Raw genomic sequence first — 21,176 nt, 5'->3', positions numbered from 1 at the left:
GGATCCTTACTGTAACAGTTTGGCTTTTTTATAATTATTTTAAAGTTTATCAGCAAAATATTGATTTGTGGCAAAGTGTGTCATAACTATTGCACCCATTCTTGCTACTAAGAGCAATAGCATGCCTTTTACTGAGTGTTATTTGCTGTTGGTAAATTCAATTCTCTACACCTGTATTTTCAGAAAGAGTTCACTTTTTTTTAATTGTAATTTTTGCCCGATCAATTTGGTAAGAGTTTTAGAAATGTTCTGAAAGCCACTCAGTAACCTTTCCCCTCTCCAACACAATTCAAGTCAAAGAATTAGTTCTCAGCAGAGTGTATCATGTTCTTTTTAATTGCACTGAATGAGGACTTTTTTTTTTTGCTTCTTCTTTCAGTTCTTGGCTAGAGTTGAATTTACATTGTCACTATATCACTAGAATGGGAGATGTCAGATACCAGTCATAATTATTGAAAGCCTCTGAGGGATGATGTGATTTAAGCTTAACATTAGCTCGTGTAACATTAGCTTACATCACATTACTAATCTCATAAGATCTGTAGCATTGTTTATGTCAGCGGAACAGCTGCTTTCACTACTCTTGTTAGGGCAGGACAATGGGAATAAGGTAATAATATTTCTTTTTTTCTAATTTGCAGTTAAGGAAAGAAAGCTGCTGTAAAATTTTGAGGACCATATTCGTATTTGAGTATGTTCCTCAAAAACCTGTCTGTGTATGAACTGCAGACCCCTAAAATTTTTTAGTAGACTGCAAATCACATTAAGAATATAATTTAGTTTGGCCTGTGAATGGGACCAAGTGAGCTGTGGTTTTGGAATTGTTAGCTTGACTCAGTTTCCAAGTTTTTTCAAACAACCTTCCCCCACCCCCAATTAAAACAATTTCGAAAATTTCTAGCTTTATATAGCCTTTCCCAGGCAAAACTGATTTTTATATTACCTTTATAATTTACTTTTCTAATGTATTATTGATTGATTCTGTAGTCAGGATGCTATATGTTAATCAAAATCTGTCTTATTCCTTTTCTTATTATATATAGCTGCTGATGGAAATGAAATAAATACTAGTTTTATGAAGATGAACAATTTTCAGTTCTTTATTTCAATACCTCCGAGCTTATAACAAGTTGCAGTGTTATTATCAGAGTCAGTTTTTCCCATGGTAATATATGCATTTCAGAAATTAGCAAGTTTTGAAATACTTTTCTTAAAAAATTTTACTTATTTCTGTGCTGCTTCTTCAACATCAACTACAACTTTTTAAGTTGGGAGTATGATTTTTCCCATAAAATCTGAAATAACTTAATGAACTGCTAAGTGCTACAAAGTGTGTTTCTGCCACAAGCCGACACTATATTGTGGGAATATGATCGGAAAAAGCACTAACATCTTCCTGCACATTTTTACACCAACAATAATTCATTATTTATATCAAATATACACAGGAATGATTGTTTTTATTTTCCTTCAAAGATTAGTCTTCTATACAGGCATCTGCTCTAATTGAACAAAACTTCTTAACAGAAGGGCTTTATTTTTTATTTATTTATTTATTTTTTACTAAATAACTTTTTATATTTTCTTATTATGTAAAAAAGTTATTTGAGATTTTTTTTAACACTGACGTACTTCAGAACAACAGACACAAACAAATCATATTTTCTATTACAGCAGATTATTAAAGATTGGCACTGTGAGATCTGTTGTCTTGCTTATACCAGGCCATCAGCCAGTTGATTTACTGGGGGTTGCTGCAGTTTTTTAAAGAAATTCTCTGATTATTCATTATTACACATAACACCAGAAATTTGTCTAATGTTCTTTTACATGGGTTGCCATAATTAATGCTTATTTAGCATAGAAATTAGTTCTAAGTGCAAATTCATACCAATTGTCATTGTAGAGTCAAATATAACAGGAAAGAAAATAAAATAAAAAAAATATTCTGTCAGAATGGATGAATATGGTGGGTGGGATTACATTTCTGCACAAGGTTCAATATACATCATAAACAGATACGAATGCTTTATTAGTATTAGTAGTACAGTGGAATCTCGTTAATACAAAGTTCAAGGGACCTAAATTTTCATGCTTTGTAATAACGAGGTCCCCGAAAAGTGTCAAAATTTTGCATTTTTTTCCCCATACCTATATATATTAATATATAATAATTAATATACTATAATAATTTGATATATATAATAAATAATAATAATATCAAAAATAAAATAATAAAATAAAATAAAATAAAATAAAAACAAAAGCCTTGTCTAACAATACAGTAATAGGAATAGCATATTTTGTAAAGATATTATTTTATTTGTAAGATAAACTAAGAGAAAAGCAATATTAACTAAAATAAAAATATTGTACAGTATATATTTTGATGTATACAATATTTTAGTATCACAGTAAAAAGAGTTACAATCTTAATATAAAAGGAGACACACAAACCATTAATTTTTAATAAATTAATCTAATTTAAAGAAAGAATCCAATGTTGTTTGCACAGTTTTTGTCCTATATGCATTTTTAAGTTATGCATTTTTATATGCATAACTGTTCCTATATGCATTTTTATTCCACGCCTAAGCAGTGGAATAATGCAATTATAGTTTTGCTGCATAAGAAAGGAGATAAATCAGAAATTGGAAATTATAGACCAATTAGCTTGTTATCCCACATCTACAAGTTGTTCACAAGGGTCATTACTAACAGATTAGAAAGAATACTTGATGAGAATCAACCGAAAGAGCAAGCTGGCTTTTAGGACAGGATTCTCAGCTATGGATCACCTTCATGTAATATCACAGCTAATGGAGAAAGCAAATGAATATAAAACACCATTATGCCTGGCATTTGTGGATTATGAAAAGGCATTTGACTCCATACAGCATAAGGCAATTTTTCGGGCACTGGAAAGACAAGGCATAGATACCCCATATATTACGATTTTGAAGAAAATATATGAGAGTGCTACCTCCTTTATTAGACTACACAAAGACAGTAGCAAATTTAAATTCGAGAAAGGAGTTCGACAAGGAGACACAATATCTCCGAAGCTGTTTACTGCTGCCCTTGAGGAAGCTTTCAGAAGATTAGACTGGTCGCAGAAAGGAGTCAATGTGAACAGAGAGTACCTAAACCATTTACGATTTGGCCAAAGCCACGATCCCAAAGAATTAGAGGAAAATCTTAATCAGTTATACACAGTTAGTAAGGATTTTGGACTAAAGATGAATATGGCTAAAACAAAAGTAATGATGAACTAGTATGCCACAGAAAGGGAAATGATTGAAGGAGCAGTAATTGAAAAGGTTGAGTCATATACTTATCTGGGACAAGTTATTAGCTGTAATAATGATAAATGGCTGGAATTAAAGAGAAGAATAAATTTTGGATGGATAGCATTCAGGAAATATAGTCACATACTGAAGAGCAATATCCCAGTTTGTCTGAAACGTAAAATAATGAACCAATGTATACTCCCCACCGTGACTTATGGAAGTGAAACTTTGGCACTCACCGAAAGAATGGAAGAGAAGCTGAGAACTACACAGCGAAGAATGGAACGAATTATATAGGGAATCAGACTGTTAGATAAGAAGACAAACACATGGATTAGGCAGCAAACTCAAGTAAAGGACATTCTTATCAAAACGAAAGAACTAAAATGGTCTTGGGCAGGACACATAGCTCGAAGACAAGATGACAGATGGACTAAGAAAATAACAGAATGGTATCCAAGAGGAGCTAGAAGAAAACCTGGAAGACAAAGGCGGAGATGGATAGATGAAATTCATGAGTTTGTGGGTAGTAAATGGATGGCCAGGGCTCAAAACAGAAGGAACTGGAAAGTTGCTGGAGAGGCCTTCATCCTGCAGTGAATTGAAAATGGCTGATGATGCATTTTTAACTACAGCACTCTCTCCAAATTCTCTCCAAAACCACTCTTTCTGAAGCAGCTGATTATTACACTTGATGTAATACTTTCCCAAGCAATAACAAGATTACGGATAGCATCCAAGACATTCCAATTTGGCTGTAAATTGTTCCCTCCTATGTTGCAGATCAAGTATCTCATCAGGTGGGCTCTATATGCTCCTCTCTTGAGGTTATAAATAATGCCTTGATTCAGTGACTGCATAAAACTGGTGGTATTGGGAGGTAAAAACAACAGCCGTATATTTGTCACCTTAAGTGTCTTGGCAGAATGTGCTGTATAGATATCTGGAATCGTCACAATATTCCTTTTTTCCACAGCCATTCTTCTGTCCAGTTTTGATAACCAAGACTGAAAAATTTTGACCATAAGCCAAGCACTTCTATTGGCCTCATAATCACAGGGAAGTTGGTTAATTGCTTTAAAACATCTTGGCTTGAAAAACTTACCAATCACAAATGGGCATGGTTTTGTACATCTGAATTGCAGAATAACAGAACAGTTAGTCTTTGTTTACTTAATTTTACACCATGATAAGATTCTCTTCGAACAGCAAATGTTTTGTTTGACAGGAAATTATAAAATAAGCCTGTCTCGTCAAGATTAAAAATATCCTTTGCCTCATATTTTTCAAGGATGGACCGTACGGAACACAACCAGTCTGTAGCCCTTTCTTTGTCAACTAATCCAGACTCACTGCAAACATTTCACGAAACCAAGTTATTCCTCTCTTTAAATCTTTGGAGCCAGCCACTGCTTCATTTGAAGTCGCTAATCCCATGTTGCTGAGCTAGATAATTTGCCTTTTCTTGCAAAATTGGACCCGATATTGGCAAATTAGATGCACACATTTTTTGATACCATTCGAAACGTTTTGTTTCAAGCTCCTCGTGTTTTGCACCACGAATTTGTTTCCTGTTTTTCATCTCTGCTCCAGTGTCACGCACTTCAAGTCTTTTTCAATTTTTTCAGTATTGTAGATAAAGTAGGTAAAAGGATGTTGCATTCCTTTGCAATGTCCGTTTTGCTTCTTTCCATCCTATCAGCCTCTTGTATAATTTTTAGTTTAATTTCCAGGCTTAATTCTGTCCGTCTACATTTTGTCGCCATAACAAAATGGCGACAAAATAAGGTTTAATATAAACAAAAGACACAAGTTCTGCAAAAGACATCAGCTCAGATAAAATGGCACAAAAAATAGACTGCTGTATACGATAGCAAAAGACTCTTTGAACTGGGGTAACAATTGCAACTGACCTTACTCCCGTGGAGATCAAGGGAGTACATGTAAACAACTTAGAAAAACTTTTTATTATTTTGTTAATTTAACAACTCATCCTTCAGAAAGATGTTTTTCAGAGTGCACTTGACATTGTAGCTAACATAAACTGCTTTTGTTTACACAAAGCTAATTTCTAACAGGTCAGTGCCATCCTTCAGGAAGTAGGGAGCCAGGTGGCCGGGGGGAAATAATTGGATTGCTCTGCCAAGATTTGTATTAAACATACAAAATGACAATACAGGTGACCCCCGCTTAACGCTGATCATTCGTTCCGGAAAAACAGAGCGCTAAGTGAATCCGCGCTAAGCGAGCGCCGCTTTCCCATAAGGTAACATATGTATTTATGAGCTGCGGTCGGTGCCATAGGATATTTCCTAACGAATAATAAACAGTAATGAAAAGATGCACAAATGTCTGTCAAAATATTTAATATTCAAATATTTGCGCATATAAAATATTCTGCATTGCATACGTATAATTATGTGGTAACTACTTGCGTATCAAAAGTAAATTTAAAATTCCAATTAAAATAGTGAATTTAATTTAATTGATGAATTTAATCATGAAAAATGTGTGGATTTTGAGTTGAACTTTGGCCCTCTTCCAAATAAACTAAAAGGGGTATTAATTTTAAATCCCCCGCAGCGTTACAACCAACAATAAAGTCAACCAATCCTTCGCATGTTTTTTTCTTCTTTCAATATGAAACTTCTTTTAGGCATTCGTTTCCAAAAAAGTCCTGCTTCATATGTTAAAAACTTGTTGAGAAGTATAACACATAATACCCCTCTTCAATAATTTTAACAAGTTCTTTTTTTGAAAGTTTCGGCTCCTTGATCTGCACTTGCGGCTTCTCCCTGTATTTTAAATCTATTTAACCAGCCCTTACCAGTTTTAAATGGTTCCACATTTTTTTTTTTTTTTTTTTAGGCGAGTTTTCTTCAGATCATCATATTGGCTAATCTCTTTCTCTCTCTCTCTCCCTTTTTTTAATATTTAACTTAACTGAATTCTGCATTGGAATATTATCTTCAATAAAATTAAAGTCTTTCCGTTTCAATCCTAATAGCCGGCCTAGTCCTAGTTGCTTGCAGTGGAACAGCTATCTTTCCCGCTGCAAAAATTAATTCTTTATTTTTTTATAATTGTTTTTACAGTTAAAGCTGCAAGTCCTCAATTATGGCACACATCCGTTTGTCGTTGACCGGAATCGATTCGCTTCAAAACGTCTAATTTAATTTTCAAATTCAGTCTTTTTCTTACCTTTATAGCCTTCGTACTGCGCGACGTTGTTGCTTTTTCATTCCTATCCGTCATTATTAGCTCTTCGAAAATGTAACTGCGTTGGTTGAATTAATTACGATACAATGTTCAAGTAAACTTTCCGTTACGCACAATGTCTAATACTCTACTGAGTGGACTAGACTTCGGATAAATGCATATAACGCAAATATTACAAGCAATATACTTGATCATTTTTTAAAATGTTGATCTCGGAACTACGTAACAAGTCACTGTACTGAAACTAAATTAGCGTGCGAGAAAATTTCACTGAGCGTGGGAAACGTTTTAATGCTGTTTTGCTATTCATTTTCAAGCTATCAACTCCATCAAATGAAACGATTTCGTTAAATATGCCAAAAATGTAATCTCTAAAAGAGCGTTATAGTGATCTGTGACAGCGTTATAGTTGGATACGGGTTATAATATAAGAACAGCGTTATAGCGAATCAGCGTAAAGCGAACCACGTTATAACGGGGGCCTGCTGTATTTATTTCTCACGGAGTGAAAAAGAACTTTGTAATACATATTATAAATGAATATGTTTACATAGAAAAGCCTATCCTTTCGCAGGGGAATGGTTTGTGCTTCATATAAACGAGTAATTTGTATAGACCAAGTTTGTATTAACGAGATTTTACTTTACTGTATTAGCAATGGCCACATGGTGCAAGGAAGCTTATGGCTTATGCTGCACCAGCTAAAAAAAAATAAAAATAATATTATATTTTTTATATTATATTATTATGTTATTAGTATTATTAGGGTTTATATCATTAGTATTAGTTAATAATATTATTGTTAGCTAAAACTAATAATACTAATAATATGAACCCGCAGAACCATTTCCAGATAATAGAATTTTTATTCAACAACTAGAAAATGTGTGTGCTGCAGTAGATGGCAGCATAATACAAAATTGTAATCATAGTGGAATTTACCAATCTCCTAGAAGGTGCTGTGGGCACTTTGGTTTAACTAGCTGCAGTCTACTACTCAGTAGCTTAAGAAGAAGCCACCGAGTAGCCCTACAGTTCTAGTGGTATGGAAAATTCATAAAAGTGGTGGCCAAACAAGTCACTGATGGTGCATAGTGTGCATAGTATTAGGGTCAGGCGCCACCTGTGGTTTCCTACACCTGCACCATATGTACGCTGTGAAGAAATACAATACTACTGTAAATGCCAGAACTGTTGTGTGTTGTTTATGACATATTGCCTTAGGTTCTGTTGTGTGTCCTGGCATTTGGCCGCAGGGCCCCTGGTGGGGCTCCACGTTGCCTGCACACACACACACACATCACTAGGAGGTAGCCAGGCTGCCCATTATTCTCTGGCTTGTCGCCGCCAGGGTTGCCAGAGCTTCCTGGATGGAGGCAAAAAAAAAAAAGAAGGTAGAGTCGGGGAAGTACAGAGTGTATGCAATAAAGGAGGATATAGCTAGAAATATGTAGGCGAAGGCATCCTCCAGGTTATCAATGGAGCAATAAGTGGCATCAGGTGAAAGAGGAACCCAGGGAGGAGGAGAAGGATAAATAAGACACAGCAAGAGAACCGCATGTAAGTTGCCACTGACGAATCAGGTGGCCCATAGGTCAGTTGACCCTATCCAGGTTAAGATCGGTTGGCCAGTTAGGTAAGGATCAGATGTTTGGGGTGTTCCTATTTTGCGTTGGCAATAGGGTGCTCCATCTTGTGAAGAGGGCTTGTGCAAACTTGGTAAACTCATAGTAGTAGTTTTCTGCTGCGATGAATAAGTGTTCATTTCCTTGAGGGTTATCTTGTATACGAGTAAACAGGATGCTGTGGAGGGCCTCCTAGTGTTGACAGGTATATACTAGATGGTTCCAGTCTTCTATTTCACCACATGCACAGTAGGGGTTGTCAATGATTCTTATGGATGTTAGTTTGTGGTTTATTGATCTGTGTCTGGTAATGAGGTAGTGGTATAAAGACCAGGAGAGAACAAATTTGGAGACTTGGGAAATACTGCATTCACATAAGGTATAAACTTCTTGGTGATTGGGCCCTTGTCAGTAGCAGTCCATTTGTCCTGCCAAGTCTGAAGTAGTAGGATGGCAATTTGTTTCTTTTCCTGCCTGATTTTATTGAGGTTATTGATGGAGTGTTCAAGGATAGTTGTTGGTATGCCCCTGGATAGACAGTAGTGGAGGCCCCTTCGAATAACCTCCAGATCGAGTGGAAGGAAGCCCACAAGAACCTGAAGGGCTGGGTTGCTAACTGTGCAGCATGCCCTTGTAATAGTAAGAAGGATGGTGCGCTGGATGGTTCCCAGTTTACATTTGTTGTTGTAAAGAGTTGCCCTGCGAAACCAGACCCCAGATCTATACATTATGAAGGGAAGGAAGATTGATTTGTATAGAACCTTAAGGGTGCATTGATTCAGTCCCCAATCACGACAACTCACCCGTGCAATGAGAGTAGTGTAGTTTCTGACTTTCGCATGGAGGTGTGCAAGATGCGGAGAGAAAGTGAGCTCAAGTACTATTCCCAGTAGTTGTAACATGGAAACTAACTTGATAGTTTGGCCTTGAAGTTTGATAGTGAGGTTTCTAGTAGGCTGTAGTGATGCCTTCAGGAGAATGGATTGTCTTTTGGGGTGAGAGTCTTAGCTTGTGTAGGGCTGCCCAGTTCTGAAGGATTTGAAGTGCCTGGTTTCCTCTGGCTTCCAGAGAAGCTCTGCTGTCAGCCTCAATGGAGACGGTGACATTGTCAGCAAAGGCTTGTATAGCTACAGGACCTAGGTCCAGTCCAAAGAGCTCATCCAGAACAATGTTCCACAGAAAAGGACCAAGGATTGAATCATGGGGGAAACTTCTGTAGATAGACCTGGTGATTCTTCTGTACATTGAGAATATTGTATTTTCCTATTTGATAAGTAGTTTTGAATGCATTTGTATAAATTTAATGGAATATTTGCTTGCCTAAGTCTGCGAAGAATACTTGCCCACCAGAACCTGTCAAAGGCTCCAGCGAAATCTATTGCTATTAGTAGGTAGAAATTGAGACTGCAGAGTTGATCCTTTGCAGTGCATCTTCTGTGCAACGCTCCGGTCGAAATCCAAACTGGAAGTTGGACTGGAGCCCGGCTTTGGTGTAATGGTCTCTTAGCCGTACTAGGAGTAGACGTTCAAACAGTTTACTGACCATGGATAAAAGAGCAATGGGTCGATGTGACTCTGGTTGTTGGAGCAGTTTGGATGGATTTTTTATGATCAGCTTTACATTGGCATTTTTCCATTCTTCTGGGAAAGATCCGTTGGATAAGCACTTATTGAAGAGGTCGAGTAGAAACTGGATGTTGATTTGGGTGGTCTTTTTAAGGATTCAATTTAAGGATTTTAAGGAGTTGGGGTCAATGAGTTCTGGTCCGGGGCATTTTCTCTTCTTCATTTTGGTAAGAGCCTGCTGCAGTTCATTGGTGGTAAATTGGTCTTCTGCAACATTGTTGAAGTAGGTGTTGTTTGTCTGGCATAGTTCTTGCTGTTGTACTGTCAAAGGGTCAGTATCTGTGCCAAAAAGTGTGTCCAGAATATTGGCCATAGATTGCTCCCACGATATAGTCATAGTGCCCTGTGGTGTGAGAGTGGATTGGATAACTTCGCCCTTGGGGAGCTTGTTGGTGGTGATGCGGTACACCATTCCCCAGGGTTCAGTATTGCCAGTCGTTTTCACGAGTCGTTCCCAAGATGATCTTTTATGCTGCCTTATAAGGAGGTGTAGTTGTTTCCGTGAAGAATATCGAAGAGATTCTTCACGGAGGGTGTTGACCTCATTTGGGGGCCAAGAGGTACGAGCTCTCTGAAAGGCTTTTCTTTTGGAGTGTACAATTCAGTAAAGTTGCTCCATCTCTGGGGCCCACCATGGGATGGCATTAAGCATTGGTCTTTTCTTTCTAATTGATTGATTGCAGGCCTGGATGATGATTTCTGTTGTGAGCTTTTGATATTGGTTGGGGGTCCAGTGCTGGCAGATCAGAAGAGTTGTGGTCCTGGATCATGGTCTGCAGCGTGGAGCAAAAGATTTCCCAATTGGTCTTGTTAATGGTATAGCGACCAATATTGTAGTGAGGTGATGGAGTTGGATCATTGGATCTTGTGAGTTGAAATATAATAGCTCTGTGATCTGAGGTGGTCCAGCCCTCATTGACCTGCCACCCAGAAATTTTGGTGGAAATGGATTGTATGGCTATGGAGATATCTATTGTGGATTCCCACATCTGTGGACCTGTTTGGGCAAGAATTATAGTCATGCCCTTTTTGGGCATAGTGCCCGCAGGTAGACACAGTTTGCATGCACGTGTGGGTGTTGTGCCCAAAACGACAGCATTGGAAGCACTTTGGAACAGGCATGTGCTTCTTGAAGCGGTGACTGCTCCAACCCATAAAGACTGTCCTGTAGTTTGAGGATGTTCCATGGCTGTGGAGACAGCTCCACCACCCAATTGTATAGCTGGGGAGACTTGGAGCTAGTGTGATATTTTGGTTTGAAGTGTTCCTTGGCATTACTTATGTCAGTTAATTCTTGGATGTTTTTGTTGAAGAGTCCATTCATCTGTGATGTTCTCTGGAATGATATCCTTGCCCACATCAAATATACGTATGGATGGGCCTCTCTTTTTAGGGATTTCTGCTGTGAGACCTAGGGTGCTGACCGTTGGATTGGTGATGGTAGAGTGAGCCTCTTGCTTGGTTGCTGTTTCGGTGATTACTCCAACATTTCTTGTCGGATGGACTTTATTTATTCTTGTGGTTTTAAAGTCCTTGGCCAATTTCTGGACAACGGTAGTTTTTACTTCTTCACTACTGTCTATAGTCGAGTTTTCCACTGGGTTTGTTATGACCAGATGTGGCGTGCTGAGTAGTGATTTCTTCTTTGTTGCTGGTGGTTTGATGCTTGCAGTTGTATCGGAGTTGTCCTCAGCACTTGGGCATAGGATAGGTGGTGCTATGGCATTTCTTTTCCCCTTCCTTCAAGGTAAGCGTCTAGCTTTGTCTTGGTTCTCATGTTCTACATGAAGATTCACCAGAACATGCCCCATTCGTGACTGTACTTCTATGATTTCTCCTCTGACAATGGTAGTGATTTGATTGCTCTGTTCTGCCATTATCACCACCAGGTTTAGGAACAGTGAATGAATTTGTTCTGTTATAGATCCATCTAGTGACTGTATGGTGTTAGCATCTGTATTCAGTGATGTAGAGTCTTCGTGTCGTCATTCTGCTCTGGCAGCACGTTCGCTTCTGTGTCAGCCCTTGGGGCAGGTTTGCACTGGCATTGGGCACAAACGTAATGCTCTTTAGCTACCTTTGTCATTTTAGAAATTAGTGACTGTCCTGAGCAATTTCTGCACAGGGATCGGCTGCAGTTGCCATTGCAGATTATTACGTGTTTTATCTTCTTCAGACAGGCCTGACAGGTGTGTAAAAATCTTCTGACGACATTTCTCATTGCTCATTTCTCTACTATTATTGGAAGGGAGAAAATTTTGCGTTTATCAGAATACTTTTACAGTAGTTTAGTTCTGTTAGCGCAGACACGGGGAAAGGATGTCACTATTCCTGACACAAAGAAAGAAAGTCACTATCGGTTCCGATAGTTGTCCTCGAGGCGTTGAGAGATGGACAGGTGGTCTTCTCTCAGTAGAGACGATGTAAGATTGCTTTAGGCTAGGACACAAGGGAGAACACCCCCCTCCCCAGTCAAAGAAGTTTAGTTTAGCCGTGGCAGCAGAAAAGGGTTTGATTGCTGCGCTCTCCAATTCTAGAACAATGGTGCCGTGGTGAGCTGACCCATTGTTACTAGCATTGGATAAATAACGAGCTAAAATACACAAAAATACTCAAGTAAATGAAAAACAAATCTCACCATTTGGAAGAGCTCCCTTAAAAACTTTGGTTTGGCAAAAAATCCAATCTTTAGCACAAGTTAAAACTAGTTAATCAGATCAAAATTCGTGGAGCAGGAAACAACACATGTGAACTGAAGCGCAGACAGTAGCGCCTCATCACTGATGGTGCAGTGGATCTGGCCCAAGGAAGTTTTACACAAAGCACAGGGAACTCCAAAATGGTGGCAAAACAAATAACAGTGAGAATGCAGTGGAGCTGGTTCGAGGAAGTTTTACACCCAGGGAAATCCATATAATGTGCCGCCTGTGAGGTTAACATGTCAAGGTCAACAGTGTGTAATGTGTTATCACCATCTGAAGATGAAACCATACAAGTTACAGATTGTACAGAAGTTGTTGATCGATAACAAAAACCAAAAGAATTGAACTTTGTTGGTAAATTCTGCCATTGTTACAGATTTGTGATTATGCTGCCATCACCTACCAGAACGTGTGTGCTGCAGTAGATGGAAGTATAACTGCAGTTACAGTGTGCATATGCAGACATTTAATAAACTACTAATCATGCAACCACTATAATTATTTGAACAATTCACCCTCACTGAATGTTATCAATTTTCTATTCCTCACAGCCACAAAATTATGCTGTACCCAGATTTTTTTATGGAGTGCTCCAGGAAGCAGACTGATTAGATCAGGGGTGGGCAACAGCCGGCCCGCGACGATGTTCAATCCGGCCCCCTCGGTAAATGCATAAATATAGAAAATCCATACCTGACTACACTCACCGTAAACGTTCGGCTTAATTCGGTTCAATCGGAAATCGCGGCCAGTACAACAGTAACCAAGTGATTCTACGCAGCGTCAAAGAGTTATTTCCTAATTATTATTGTAGCATCGATCGAACGAAATTCCTTTGGGTTTGACTTCTTATTGAAAAAAATAATATTGGTGCAAGATATTTTGTTTTATGCCTTTTCTAATTATTACAATTTTTAATTTAATATAATTTATAGCCCATAAAATGAGCGAATTAAAAAAAAAAGAAAAATTGATGCCGAATGCCACATTTTCAATGATAATTGGACATTCAGATATTTTTTTTAAAAATACATTAATAATTTGCTAATTCAAGTAATATAACATTTTTTAGGTTCTGATTTTTTTTATTAAATCGTTCAATCTATACCGGCCCGCATCATGATGCGAAAATTTAATTCGGCCCGCTGACAAAAAAAGTTGCCCACCCCTGGACTAGATGATATAAATTTCTTTGTATATAGCACCAGAAGCTAAACTCAGTTCAGCATCATACATTAAGTGCAGGTCTCAGTGCCCAAAGTATATTTTTAACCACTTTTTAAGATTTCTTATTAACAGGCATTACTGTCTTTTGTTTTAAAAAAATTTTCATGTGTGTAAGTTTTATTCTTATTTTTCCTGTACTGTTACTATATTTGTGCCACTTAATGAAATGTAAGAGAAAAAAAAAGTGTGGATCAAACTGCTGTAAGAAATAATGGCTGGAATACATAAAGGCAAATATATGAAAGTCAAACAATGCATATCAACGACCACCTGTATTTCATATTTCAAGACAAACTAGCTTGATCTAGCAGGAAGAATTAGGGGTGTAATAATATTTGGAACATTGATGCATAACCTGATGAAACTTTTATGCATTCCCATTACTGCTTTAATATATTTTGTTTAATTGCCTAATTCAAAATTCTTAATGTTAGCTCCAATAAACATAATGAAATGTTTATGAATTAAAACTTCTTCCACTTAACACAATTTAGAACAAGCTCACTGGCCTTCACTGTAGTGATGGTGTTAACACATTCACACTGAGCTACAAAGTACATGCATGGCCTTGTGAGCAGGTGTAGTAGTAGTAGAGGCATGTGATGCAAGAAAGCAAGCATATGAACTTATGTGACATCAGCCAAAAAAAAAAGTTTCACATGTCTATTTTCTCTAAATGTTTGTCCAGTTCCCTCCATGAATTTATTTAAGCTATCAACTTCCACGACAGATGGAAATTTTTTCTAGCAATCAACTACCCGCTGGCTAAAGGCAAATTTCCACACATCTATTCCACAACTGTCTTTTTTTTCAGTTTGAATTTATGACTCCTCAGGTTCGTAATCTGAGCAAGCGGAAGAATCCCATCAGAATTGAGCCTGCTCAACCCATTCAAGGCCTTATACATCTCAATCAGGTCACCTTGCAGATGTCTAGTCTCCAGACACTGCAGTTTGCAGAATTTAAGCCTTTCTTGGTAAGAGAACCATTTGGTTCCCCTCACCAATCTGGTTGCCCTCCTCTGTACATGTTCAAGCAACTCTATATCCTTCCTGAAATGAGGCTTCCAGACATGTATGGCATGGCCTGACCATTGCCTTATCAAAGAGATAATCACCTCCTTTTCCTTCTAGCAAAATTCCTGTATATCACTGACAATACCTTATGATCTGCTCTGGCAGCTTGTCTGCACTGTTCAGAAAATTTCATATCTGACTGCACAATTACACCCAGGTGTTTTTCTTTTTCTAATACCCTAAGTGTAGTACTACACAGTTGGTACTTTCTCTGGGGTTATTTCTACCCGTATGCAGTACTTTGCATTTTTCAATGTTAAATTTTAGTTGCCACTTCTCAGCCTATTTTCCCTACTTTTCTAGATCCTGTTGCAGTAGCACACTACCATTAATATCATTAACAACCATGCTAACATTTGTATCATCTTCATACTTGGACTTAAGCCTGATATACTTTCATGAGTAACATTGATAAATATACAAAACAACAGTGGACCCAACACCAAACCCTGGGGAACTCCACTAATGACATTAGTCCACAAAGAACAGCATCCATTGATTACCACTCTCTGTATTCTCCAACTCAATCACTCTTTTATCCATTGTATTAAGGGCAACTTGCCCTTAATACCATGCTGCTCCAATTTGTACAGTAGTTTTGCATGCGCAACAGTATCAAAAGTTTTCTCGAAATCCAAATACAGGTAGTTCTCAACTTTACGAGTTAATTTGTTCCTAGCCTGCGATTGTAAAGTGAAAACTTGTAAAGCGGGAATTTATTTCCCATAGACATAATGTTAAAAATAGGGGTTACGTTATCAACAATAAAATTAGTTGGCTAATTAGTTTATGTTTAAACAATGATTGATTTTTCTAAAGAAATGAAAATGTAGCCTTTAAAATCAAGAAAATTATAATAAAGAAATTATTTATGACTTACAAATGTTAAAGAATGTTTATTCTTCATCATCATCGAATAAATGCACAGTCTTGATCACTCATTATTGGCTCGGCACTCGTTAGTTTGTTGCACAAGGAGTCGTCGTCGTCTTCAGAAATGTTGCAAGAGGCATTTGTTTCCAAGATAATCTTCTCTTTTATTTATAAATTTCTTGATTGCATATGCATAAGCATTTTTTAACAGCACACACAAATTGCTACTAACACGATTCACGCAGAGTAACAAGTTTACGAAGCTTAAAAAAAAAAAAAAGGAATGAAGAGAAGATTCTAAAAATTTGTTTGTTTGTTTTTTATATGATTGAAGATATTGGGGAAACACATTCCATTATATATTTTTTATAAATATATTTTATATATTGAAGATAAAGGGGAAACACATTTCACCCTTATAACATAAAAACCACACAATTCCAGCTATCGGTATTTTTGCAAATGCAATAATGTGGAGTTTACTACCTGTTTATAATTGCTTGCACTAACAGAAAAGCCCAATAAACCGGAAAGTTTAAATTGTTTTTATTGTTTTATGGTCATGACCTCCAGAAATGTGCTTTAGAAAAATAAAGGTGTTCAAAATTGATTCTTATAACTGAACATATGATAACGATGAAAGTGTAGTGCATTTTAATGATTTAAATTAGTAACTAATACAGTTTACAAACCACATTCGTAACCTTTTAGATGGCCTTAAGGTCACACTCGTGACGTTAAAAATGACATTTTAGAGAGATAAATAGCTTAGTTATACAGCGAAAATTTAAACTTCCAAGGTCTTGAAACTAATTACCAAAAAACAATGTGTTATTGGGTTCACATTATTATTTTTTCACAATACAATGGTGTCCCTGGAACGGATTAATATCGTAAAGTGGGGTACACTGTATTGTATACACACATGGTTTGGAATGTGGTATTTGTGAATGTTTAACATTCATTTTTTGCAATTTTGTTGCAAAAAATTAATGTTAAAATGATTCATATTTTCGATTTTGTTGATACTTGATACTTGGAAAAAAAAAACTCGTAAAGCGGGAACTGCCTGTATATGATATCAAAATTATTTTTTGGATCCAGTTCCTTTGTAACCATATCGTATTATCCAATCAAATTTGTCAGACAAGACTTTCCCCTTAACAAACCCATGCTGTGTCCGAATTATTACTGCGGTCCTGTCTAGATGATCCTTCAATGCTTCTTTAACCAGTGACTTCATTATTTTTTTTACCCGGAACAGAAGTTAAACTAACAGGTCTGTAATTACTCCTGTCACCCTTTGATCCCCCTTTGTGAATTGGGGATGCATTTACACATCTCCAGTCCGTGGGTACCTCCCATGAGTCCAACGATGCTCTCATAATTATGGCTAAGGATTTGATTACCTCCTTTAATATAACTGGATAGATCCCATCTACCCCAGGTGCCTTATGTTTAACTTCAACAATTTCTACTCCACTTTGCTTTCAGTTATTACAAAATCATTATGCTCCCTGTTAGAGATTAATAAGCTTCTGTCCTCCACTTCCCTAAAGAATTCCTCATGTGTGAATGTAGATGAAAAATACTCATTAAGTTTGTCAGCTATCTGAGCAGGATCATCAACAGTTCAACTATTGATATCAAGTGGGCCAATCTGATTCATCCCCTTCCTTTTAGAGTTTATATAAGTAAAGAAATCCTTGCTGTTTTTCTTAGCATCCTTTGCCAAAGATTTCTCATAATCTGCCTTAGCTTGCCTAACCCGGGGGCCTCATTTTAGGAAGGATGAATGATTTGCTTGAGCGTGTACAGTGAAGGGCAATAAGATTGGTGAAGGGAATGAAGGGATCCTCTTACCAAGAGAGGCTTAAGTTCTGCAAATTGCAGTGGCTGGAGACTAGGCACCTGCCCTGTGATCTGATTGAGGTGTATGAGGCCTTGAATGGGTTAAGCATGCTGAATTCTGATGGGATTCTTCCACTTGTTCAGATTACGAGCCTAAGGGGGCATAAATTCAAATTAAAGAAAGACAGATGTAGAATAGATGTGTGGAAATTTGCCTTTAGCCAGCGGGTGGTTAATTGCTGGAACAGACTTCCATCTGTCGTTATGGAAGTTGATAGGTTAAATAAAATTTAAGGAGGAACTGGACAAACATTTAGAGGGATTCGTTTTGTAAATTTTTTTTTTTGGCTGATGCTGCATAAGCTCATACACTTGCTTTCTTGCATCAAATGCCACTACTATTACTACCTCCTTTGTGACTTGATTACAGACTAGAATAGCTTATATCTACCGTATCTTATATCCATCTATGGTAGCTTATATCTGCCATAGGCTTCTGTGTCGCCTGATAATTTATATGCATCCCATGCATTTTTCTTCTCTGCCACAAGTCTCATTAGTTCATGTGGCATCCATTTAGGCTAAACCTCGAACAGTATTTCTTAATCGGTATGAAAAGCTAGTAGCTTCCACGATTAATTTCTCAAATGCTTTTCCATTTAGAATTTGTTGTAGGCAACATTATTAGTTGGTCTTACTGTAGAGAATTTAAAAACTGTCTGAGACCACTGTAAGTCATCTCTATGAAAGCAAAAACCCTTCCCTTCACTCCTGATGGTAGTTACATCTTTAAGTAAATTCCACTTCAGTACACCATGATCACTCCCACTTAGTGGTTCCTTTATCTGCAAATTCTTAATGCACAAATAATCAATGTATTCTGGGATGTCCTTGTTTCTGTATGGAAAATTTATTTTTGAAATAAATTTTCCATACAGCAAACTGCTAGCAGTCATATGAAACCATATACGAGGGGGGTATCAAATTTTTTACCCTGACCAAATAAAACATCAGTAGGAAGATGCTGTTTTTAATATAAGTTGTCTGCATATTCAATAACTAACATGTTAAATTTCATTCCAGTAGGTTATCATACACCAGAGATGGAGCCCAGAATCCGAGGAAGGATGCAGTGGTTGACAAAGTAGAGTATCGAGCAGTGAATAAGTTCCTGCATTTGCAGGACAAGAAAGCTCAGGAAATTGATGAAGAAATGAAAGCTGTGTATGGGCAGACTTGTCCATCTTATGACACTTTAAAAAAATCGGAAATGAGAGTTCCAGTGTGGTCCTACAAGTGTCTTTGATAAGCCAAGAGAAGGAAAGCCATCAACATCCACAAAAGTGAGATGGCTGCGAAGGTTGAGCAGCTAGTGCTGAGTGACAGACGTGTGACAATTCATTTGATTGCAAATGCAGTGGGAATTAGTTGTGGGTCTGCCCACAGTATTTTACATGACCATCTGCACATGTCTAAGGTCTCCGCACGATGGGTTCCAAGATTGCTGATGCCTTTGCAGAAGCAATGCACTGTTCTCGCCAACTGTTGGATTTGTGTAATGCGGATGTTGAGAACTCTTTTAATTAGTTGGTGACAAATGACGAATGCTGGCAGTGGCTTTGATTCATCTCAGGAAGTCATCAATGAAGCGGAATTGTGGTTTCAGGCAAAAAAGTGACTTCTGTGATCAAGGCTTTCACATACACAGCTTTCATTTCTTCATCAATTTCCTGATCCATAGATGGGAGAAATGTGTTATTATACATGGAGAGTGCATAGAAAAGGATTAAAGTTCCTGTGAAGTTTCACCTTTCTAGGGCTGTTATTTCTAGGTAAGGGGTATGAACTTTTTGATACCCCCCCCTCATATAAGATCAACTTTGTAGCAATTTTCATTCTTTTCAATACAGTTTTTCTTGAATTGCTAATATAGAAACAGACACAGAATTACTTATGGAAGAGCTCCGTCAGATATCTGATTGTACAGAATGGTTTTTGTGTGCAAGTAAAAGTGGGGTACAAGCTAAAAATGATCACCAGGTGACAGAAATAGATAATTTATCTCTTTTCTTCCCCAATTTTTCCAAATACTGTGCTTATCTTCACTTTATCAACTCTAGTCTTGAATCCCATGAATATGAAAAGTATTCTATTCTTTATAACTGTCTCTAATATCCTCAGTATTTTGTAATGTTTAATATTGCAATTTAATATTGTTAATGTTTAACATTTTACTGTATATACTGTTATCATCACCAAGACTTCTTGGAATATGAATTGTAATTTTCAGTATCTTTTAATTACAGTAGGCTCTCGATTTTCCGGGATAGATGGTAAAAAAACAAATTCTGGATAATTGATTTCCCGGTTAATCCAAAAATACAAAAGTCCCTGACATACGTAAGAGATACATTCCAGGACTTCTTGCTTTGTTGAGTTTTATGTAACTTGGGAATGACTAATAACATATTGCTACTATATTATTATTGACAGATCTGAATTCTATGCGATATTTGTTAATGTTTGACCATTTTCATACATTCTTATTTTATTATTTTAATTTTCTGATCCAACTCGATCGCTTTCCTTTTCTTCATAGATTTCCTAGTACCACTGTCACTTGGGAATGACTAGTAACATATTGCTACTATATTATTATTGACAAATCTGAATTCTACGCGATATTTATTAATGTTTGACCATTTTCATACATTCTTATTTTAGTATTTTAATTTACGATCCAACTCGATCGCTTTCCTTTTCTTCATAGATTTCCTAGTACCGCTGTCACTTATATAACGGTCAAAATATAAAGCCTTGAATGGTTTAAGCATGCTCAATGCTGATGGGATTCTTCCTCTAGCTCAGAAAAATCACCTGAGAGGGCATAAATTCAAATTGAGGAAAGACAGATGTAGGATAGACGTGAGGAAATTTGCCTTTAGCCAGCGGGTGGTTGGTTGGTGAAACAGACTTCCATCCCTTGTGGTGGAGGTTGATAGCTTAAATAAGTTTAAGGCTCAGCTGGACAGGTATAGTGGAAGTGGTTTTTTTTTTTTTTTTTTTTTGGCTGATGCTGCATAAGCTTGCTTTCTTGCATCAAATGCCTCTACTAATGCTAATGCGAAAATGTAATTTTTTATTTTTTGTAAAGAACTTCACAGGGTAAAGGTGAAAACTCACATCACCCCACGCGAGCTCACATTTTACTAAAGCACATTTCTGGAGGTCACTACTATAAAACAATAAACACAATTTGCAATTTCCGGTTTATTGGGCTGTTTCTGAATTCATTATAAATTATGCAAGTCCTGTTAGCGCAATTCATTATAAATGGGGAGTAAACTCGATCTTATTGCATTTGCGAAAATACCGATAGCTGTAATTCTGTGGGATTTTACGCTATTATGGTGAAATGTGTCCCTTTCACTGAAATCTTCAGTCATATTTAAAAAAAAAAAAAAGCCATACATAAATTACATAAATTATAAAAATCTTCTCTTTTTTCCTATTTTTTTGCTTGTTACTCCATATCTCATATGTGCAATTTGTGCATGATGTGATTATCGTTATTGATTGCTTATTTTATGAATTTTTTTTTTGTTTTAAATTTTACAATCCTAAAAAAAAAAAAAAATTTGAGTGAAAAAAAATTTACGTGAATCCGTAGTTGCGAAAGTTGCGGAC

At 37.0% G+C, this 21,176-nt stretch overlaps 1 protein-coding gene across 4 annotated transcripts in view; it reads left to right on the top strand.

The window, feature by feature from the left end:
• Positions 1 to 21,176, top strand: part of LOC150078026 (sister chromatid cohesion protein PDS5 homolog A-like) — a 797,139-nt gene that overhangs the window by 14,035 nt on the left and 761,928 nt on the right. For 2 of the 4 annotated variants that reach the window (XM_090384329.1, XM_090384326.1), the window contains exon 1: positions 1,071 to 1,165. The exons of 1 other annotated variant lie outside the window; for it this stretch is intronic. The gene's annotated coding sequence lies outside the window, so the exon portion shown is untranslated. Of the gene's footprint in view, positions 1 to 1,070; positions 1,166 to 13,637; positions 13,723 to 21,176 lie in introns of those variants that run through there. One more of the 4 variants, XM_090384328.1, reaches the window with a different exon arrangement.

Source organism: Mastigoproctus giganteus, chromosome 11 (genome assembly GCF_048544385.1).
Source record: "Mastigoproctus giganteus isolate SK-2022 chromosome 11, ASM4854438v1, whole genome shotgun sequence".
NCBI lineage: Eukaryota > Metazoa > Arthropoda > Arachnida > Uropygi > Thelyphonidae > Mastigoproctus > Mastigoproctus giganteus.
Note: the sequence above shows the minus strand (reverse complement) of the source record. Positions and strands in the feature narration are given on the sequence as shown.